This window comes from Lactuca serriola, chromosome 9 (genome assembly GCF_051521515.1).
Source record: "Lactuca serriola cultivar US96UC23 chromosome 9, Lser_US96UC23_V15, whole genome shotgun sequence".
NCBI lineage: Eukaryota > Viridiplantae > Streptophyta > Magnoliopsida > Asterales > Asteraceae > Lactuca > Lactuca serriola.
Window position 1 is genome coordinate 76,164,827 of NC_136416.1, and position 8,036 is coordinate 76,172,862.

The following is an 8,036-nucleotide window of genomic DNA, read 5'->3' on the forward strand; positions in this document are numbered from 1 at the left end:
CACTTGTCACCACAGACCTACCGGTCTAGCTGTTGCAAGCAGCTCTGGTGTGGGTTTGTCAAACCCAATATAGATCTATACACAACTATCACGTTCTCCCTACAAGAGACTCTGGTTACAATTTACAGGACTTTTTGACTTTGTTACTTTGGAAGTAACCCGAAGTGAATGACTTACAAATTTATTCATTAACAGATTTACGTGAACTAAACTGAAAACATTTGGTAAATAAGTTTGAGAAGTAAATGATACATAAACTATACCTATTATAGTTTATCCAAAACGTTTGTAATGTATAAGAATTCTTTTATGAAAATGCCTTAATGCTATGAATCCATAAGCTATGCTCATTATAGCTTTATATACGTGTTCTAAATGAATGAATAATCTTATCATGAATGACTATGTTTCAGTTTATGATGATAAACTAACAAGGAAACACATTCAATATTTAGAACTTATCGTTATACACTTTGCTCAACATAATACAAAGTGTTATGAAAGTTATAAGTCGTTAACTAATTTTCAACCTTTCTACACTGTTTTTGAAAAGTCATAGAAAAATCATACAAAGTTAAAAACTAAATCCGTAAATTCAGAGAGTTCCCAAAATGTGTCTAGTCTACTCATAATTTTTATCATGATTTTTAATGACCTTCAACTTGGGTGAAAAAGTCCATAATCACAGACTGGTCCGGATTGGTGTTTGAAATGATAGGCCGTTTTGTAAAAATCACCATAAATTCTAGAAAAATCGTATCCAGATGTGAAAGTAGTCATTTTAAAGCTATGAAATGGAACTACTTACACCTAAAACAGTTTTTCAAACAAAAATGTTTAAGTTGTTCAAAACAGTCCGTGAATGGAGTCCAAATTTTCTGATGAAAGCTGTTAGAAAATTTTAGTTATGTTCTTGGTGTTTTAACTTGTATTCCCCCCCCCCTAAAAACTTGAGAAAATATGAAAATGTAGGGGTATGAACTCACCTTAAGTGATTTCAGTAGATGATTGTTGAAGAATGGAAGTGTTTAACTCAAGAACACTTGGAGATGCCTTGAAGATTTTCGAGAATCTAGCATCATAGTTATGGAGTTTGTGTAAGCAATCAATGATTTGAGTAGAATGAAGTGCAATAATTACATGGAGGATGAATTATACTTACCAAGAGTGGAAGAACACTTGATGATCAGCCTTGGGATCTCTAATTAGAGAGAAAAGTTTGAGGGAAAAGTTGGAGTTGGATCTTTGGTGAAATGAGAGTAATTGAAAGAAAAAATGAGGAGAGAGGTTGAGTGACCAGCCCTAAAAACGTGGGGATGGCTTGTGAGAGGGGTAAAAGTACAAGGAGGTGACAAGGTATGGTGGGGAGGAGTGTGGGTTAGGCATGGAGTGGGTATGGGGTTGCTTGTGTCGTAAAATAAGGTAAAGTCAACACTCTACCTTTATACTTCACCTACTCTCTTTTGGATAAGGTTTTATCCTTAAAACGTGATTATTCATTACTTAAGGGGTCTTATATGTTAAAATAAAGTTTTGGGTGAAAATCCCGTGTAAAACAATTAAAAACGGGCCTAAAACGCAACATTAGTCGAAAACCGGGAGAAAAGAGGCTTCCCAGCGAGACCTTTCGGTCCTGGCCGAGGTTCGGTCCTCCTGAGGCTGGGTTCGGTCCCTAATGCTGCTAGGTGTGAAGCGAAGGGGGCGAGGAAGCGAGAGGTGAGGGCTCGGTGTTCTCAGAAGCGAAGGCTCGGTCTTCAGAAGAGAAAGTGATCAGACCCGAAATGTGTCGAAGGTTCGGGTTCGGGTGTGTAGGCGAGGTTCGGGCCCGAGAAGACCCTTCGGGTTCGGTTCAGCAGCCTTCGGCTCAGAAGGGTTCGGTTCCTAAGAGGACTTTCGGGTCCTAAGAGGGGTTTCGGCTCCTTAAGTCCGTTTTTCGCGTAGACTTCCGTTTTTAGGCTGTTTTCGCCAAATTCGAGGGTCGGGATGCCCCGAGTGATTATAGAAAGTTGAGAGAGATTTTGAAAGAGATTCCACATACTTAGAGAGATTTGGGAGAGATTTGACATTCTTGGAGAGATTTCTCATACAAAGAGATATTTGGGAGATATTTCACATACTTAGAGAGATTTGGGAGAGATTTCACATACTTAGAGAGATTTGGGAGAGATTTGACAATAGAGAGAGATAGAGTGAAAACGATTGAGAGTGGTTTCATGTGTGACAATAGTGAGTGTTTGGCTCCTCAACACAAGGTCCGTGAACCCCGTTAAGCCATGTTTTAGGATCTTACACACTCCCGATGAGTATGCAACATTGTTTTATTGTTCTTGTTCTTTGCTTAGTACTAAGGTTAAGAAAAATTAAACACACAATTTTTCCAGGTGATGTTTTCTCATTAAGATAGTGAGTTATACAGAAATTACATAATACAAACCCTAATATACAAAGTTTAATTGAGTTGACCGGTTTGACTCATTGACTTTGTCCGGCTTAGACTTGACCCGAATTTGACTATTGTCACATCATCCCCCAGTTAGAGAGAATTTCGTCCCGAAATTTATGCTTTGTCCGGGACTTCAAGAGTTTGGGAAAAGATGTGGGTACTTTTGTTTCATTTGGTCTTCGCGCTCCCAAGTGAACTCAGGTCCTCGTTTAGCGTTCCATCGAACCTTCATGATGGGAATACGACTTCGTTTCGTTCTTTTGACCTCCCGATCCATAATCTCAACTGGCTCCTCTACGAAGTGGAGATTTTCGTTAACTTCGATCTCGTCGAGAGGTATTACAAGTGTCTCATCAGACAGACACTTCTTTAAGTTGGATACGTGAAATGTGGGGTGTATGTTATTAAGTTCGTAATCGGAGTTTGTATGCCACAGGACCAATCCTAGCAAGGATTTTGAATGGTCCGATGTACCTCGGGTTTAGTTTCCCACGTTTACCGAAACGTATCAATCCTTTCCAAGGGGAAAATTTTAGTAATACCCGATCTCCGACCTGAAATTCTAAGGGTTTGCGTCGCTTGTTTGTGTAACTCTTTTGTCGATCACAAGACGCCTTCATTCTTTCCCGAATTTGAACAATCTTTTTTGTGGTCTCCCTTATGATTTCAGGACCAGTAAGGGTGCTATTAGGGAATTGCCCCCTAGCTAGCTGAGTATTCCCCCACTTCGGCCCAACACAGGGGTGATCTGCACTTGCGACCGTAGAGAGCTTCGAATGGAGCAACCTTAGTGCTAGTGTGATAGCTGTTATTGTAAGAGAATTCAATTAGCGGCAAATGGGTATCCCATGCTTTACCAAAGTCTATCACACAGGCCCTCAACATGTCTTCTAATGTTTGTATAGTGCGCTCGCTTTGCCCGTCGGTTTGTGGATGGTAGGTCGTACTCATGTCTAGCCTAGTTCCCAAGGATTTCTGCAGGGACTGCCAAAATCGCGAAGTGAATCTACTATCTCGGTCAGAGATAATGGATATTGGTACACCATGCAGTCGCACAATCTCCTTGATGTATGTTCTGGTTAACTTCTTCATCTTGTCGGTCTCCTTTATTGGCAGGAAGTGCGCAAACTTGGTTAATCTGTCTACGATTACCCATATAGTGTCAAACCCGCCTGAAGTCTTAGGCAGCTTGGTTATGAAGTCCATGGTTATCTGTTCCCACTTCCATTCCGGTATATCAGGTTGTTGTAGTAGTCCTGAGGGTTTCTGGTATTCCACCTTGACCTTGGCGCAAGTCAGACACTTGCCCACATAAGTAGCAATCTCGGCTTTCATATTCGGCCACCAGTATAACCTTTTGAGGTCTAGATACATCTTGTCTGACCCTGTATGGATGGAGTATCGAGTCTTGTGTGCTTCATTCATGACCATGTCTTGGATCCCACCAAACTTCGGTGTCCAGATTCGGTTACTGAGATAACGAGTTCCGTCATCCTTGACTTCTAAGTTCTTATCCATTCCCCTTAATGCCTCACCGGCCACATTCTCTGGTTTCAAGGCTTCTAGTTGAGCTTCCCTGATTTGCGTGGCTAGGTGGGAATGGATGGTCATGGTTAAGGATCTTACTCGGCGGACCGAATATTCCTTCCTGCTTAGGGCATCAGCCACTACATTGGGCTTGCCCGGGTGGTAGCGAATTTCGCACTCGTAGTAGTTTAGCAGTTCAACCCATCTTCGCTGCCGCATGTTGAGCTCTTTTTGATTGAGGATATGCTGAAGACTTTTGTGATCGGTGAAGATAGTGCATTTTGTGCCGTAGAGGTAGTGCCTCCAGATCTTTAAGGCGAACACTACCGCCCCCAGTTCAAGGTCATGGGTAGTGTAATTAACTTCGTGTGTCTTAAGTTGCCTTGATGCGTAAGCGATGACTTTCCCTCTCTGCATGAGCACGCATCCGAGGCCTTGTTTTGAGGCATCACAATATACCACGAAGTCATCGGTTCCTCCTGGAAGAGACAAAACTGGTGCGCTGCATAGGGCTTGTTTTAATGTCTGGAAAGCGGCTTCTTGTTTATCTCCCCACTTAAATACCACACCTTTCTGAGTCAAGGTGGTGAGTGCTTTGGCGATCTTGGAGAAGTTTTGTATGAATCTTCGGTAGTAGCCGGCGAGCCCTAAAAATTGTCGAATTTCTGTCGGCGTTGTAGGTGCTGACCAATTTTCGATAGCTTTGATTTTTGAGGGATCCACGTGTATCCCCTTCTTGCTGACCACATGGCCAAGAAAATTCACTTCTCTAATCCAGAATTCACACTTAGAGAATTTGGCGTAAAGCTTCTCAGCCCTCAGTGTTTCCAAGATTAGCCGGAGATGTTGACGGTGCTCTTCCTCGCTTCGAGAGTAGATTAAAATATCGTCGATGAATACAATCACGAATTTGTCTAAGTAGGGTCGACACACTCGATTCATCAAGTCCATAAATACCGCCGGTGTGTTCGTTAATCCGAAGGGCATTACCACAAACTCATAGTGCCCGTAGCGAGTTCTGAACGCAGTCTTGGGAATATCCTCTTCTTGAACTCGTAGTTGATGATAACCCGACCTCAGGTCGATTTTTGAAAAGTAGCTTGCTCCTTGGAGTTGGTCGAAGAGGTCATCAATTCGGGGTAGGGGATATCGGTTCTTGATAGTGAGTTTGTTTAGCTCCCGGTAGTCTATGCACATGCGAAAAGATCCGTCCTTCTTCTTTACAAACAGGACCGGTGCTCCCCAGGGTGAGAAGCTTGGCCTGATGAATCCTTTGCTCAACAGTTCATTTAACTGGCTGGAAAGTTCTTGCATTTCTGCCGGTGATAAGCGGTATGGAGCTTTGGCGACGGGGGTAGCTCCTGGAATTAAGTCAATCCGGAATTCGACTTGTCATGCGAGGGGTACACCAGGAAGATCTTCGGGGAATACATCGGGGTAGCTGCACACCTCGGGAATGTCGTTGATATCCTTCACCTCTTGTTTCGTATCTACTACGTGGGCTAGAAATGCGTAGTATTCCTTTCGGAGATACTTTTGGGCCTTGACGCAAGAGATGATTTGCAAATTTGAACTGAGTTTTTTGCCATAGATGAAGAGGGTTTCGCCATTTGGCAGATTAAGGCAAACGGCCCTTTCGTAACATAGAATGTCGGCACGATGGGAACTTAACCAATCCATACCGATGATTATGTCAAAACATTTTATTGTGACTGGCATCAGGTCTACTTTAAACGAATGGTTGTCTAGAGTGAGGGTACACCCTGAGTATATATCATTAGTGTGCTCTTCTTTCCCATTATCCATTTCTACTACGTATGTATCTTTTAATGAATGAGGGGTTTGTTTTAGTAATTGTTTGAATTGATGGCTCACAAAACTCCTCTCTGCTCCACTATCAAATAGTACGCATGCATATGTGTTATTGAGGAGAAACGTACCAGAGACCACCGAGGGGTCCTTGACTTCTTCTCCGTGTCCCATCGTCAGGACTCTCCCTACACCTCCAGCATTGGTGTTTCGTGCTTTTGGGCAGTTTCTTTTGAAGTGCCCTGCCTCTCCACAGCCGTAACAGGTTTGACTTGCTTCAATGTTGGCGGCTGGGGCGACTTGAGGGGCGGATTGGGCTGGAACTTTAAAAAATCGAGCAGTGTACCCCTTCCGGTTGCAATTACTGTAGTGCATTTCCCGACAAGCACCGGTATGGTGGAAGCTGCACTTGTTGCACTTGGGAAGAGTTCCCGCGTATTGCTTTGGTGGCGCTGGAGCGGTAGCAGTAGTGGCTGCACGGACAGCAACAGTCTGTTGCTTCTTTGTGGGGTCCTGCGCCGGTTGTTTCTTTTTACTGTTCCAGAACTTCCTCTTGTTGTTCACTCCTTTTGTTTGGTCAGTGGTGGCGACCATAGTGCCACGGCTGGCCCTATGATCGATAAGTTGTTGTACCAATTCCTTGGCACTCTCAAAGGTAGTAGGTTTCGAGGCCAGAACACTATCATGAATCTGGGACGATAGCCCCCAAAGGTATCGTTCTACCTTTTTCTCCTCCAGGGTGACCATTGCAGGACAGAGGAGTGCTAGGTCATTGAATCGGGCGGTATAAGCTTCGAGATCCGTCCCCGACATCTTGAGATTCCAGAGTTCTTCTTCGAGTTTTTGTATTTCTCCCCTCGGGCAATACTCCTTTAACATCAACGCTTTTAAGTTTTCCCAGCCTATGGAGTTAGCCACTGCAGGAGTAAGTGACTTAACTCGGCCATTCCACCAAGTAAGAGCTTTTCTTGTGAAAGTGAATGCTGCATACTTGACTTTGCTCGCTTCGGGACAAGCACAGATTTCGAAGACTGCTTCGGTCCTTTCGAACCATTGCATCAGTGCTATGATGCCCCCGCTTCCGTCGAAAGGATCGGGTTTGCCATTCGTGAAGTCTTTGTAAGAACACTCCTTAGTACGCCCCGTGTTGTCCCCCTGATTCGAGTTAGTATTCCCGGATCCGGAACCGCCGGAACCATTTGTACCCATTTGCGACATTGCTGCCGCCACGGATGCTGTTACTGCAGCCTGAAACATCACAGGATCAAACTCCGGAGGTGGTGGCGGAGGGGGTGGTGCTGAGTTTCCGGAAGGTCATGGTCTTTTCCTTGGTGGCATGGTTCTGACATAAGAATAAAAAGAAAAGACTTGTCGGTAAGACTTCAATGGTGATAACGAGTCGAGTGTTTACTTGTTTCATCTCAATTGTATTTTATCCGAGTTTATTAATTTAGAAGGTAATTCATCGAAAAGTTTATGCAATTTAAACTTATGAATTAAATAGTGTTGACCCGAGCAGAGTCATGTGTTTGGTTCGTGTCAGCATGCAAGGAAGTAAAATACATGCCACATTCATTGATAATTTGTTAGTACATATTGTTTTGAGAAATTTGACCTCACAAGGGTCTACATTACATCATAATAAAAGATAAAGTTTTGGCAATACAAAAGCCCCTTTAACTAGTGTGATCACTTAGTCGCGAGGTCAACCTATTCGCAATAAAGAGTAGCACCAACGCATACTCGAAATCCTAGATTTATAACAAAAAATGAGTAGCGCAAACACTACTCGCGGCGGGTAGCATCTGGTCCATGGTGGCCCTGGGATGAGGTCGAGGCTCCCTGAAGCTCCGCAATCCGGCGTTCGGCCGCGATCACTCTCTCCTCGAGAGCTGCATGCCTCTCCTGGTACTCCCTTACCTCCGCTCGAGCAGCGGTAAGGTCCTCGATGAGTTGGTCCACTGGATAGAAGTCCCTCTCCAAATCTCGGGTGCGTGCATCGGTGGCTGCCGTAATAGCGCTGAGGTTTCGAACCTGGTTTGCCACTTCCCTACTCTGGTTCCCCAAGTTCGTGATGTGTTGGACCATAACGGGGAGAGCTCTGTCAGCCGGTCCTCCGTGGCTGAGGTCATAGTAACCTCGTTGGTCGACATAGGGTGACCTCTAGCGTTGTTGCCGGCTCCACCTCTCGATCATGGTTGCCCAACGGGGCTCAGGCCCATTGTTCCCCCAGCGGTTTGCAGGTACCCTCGCGATG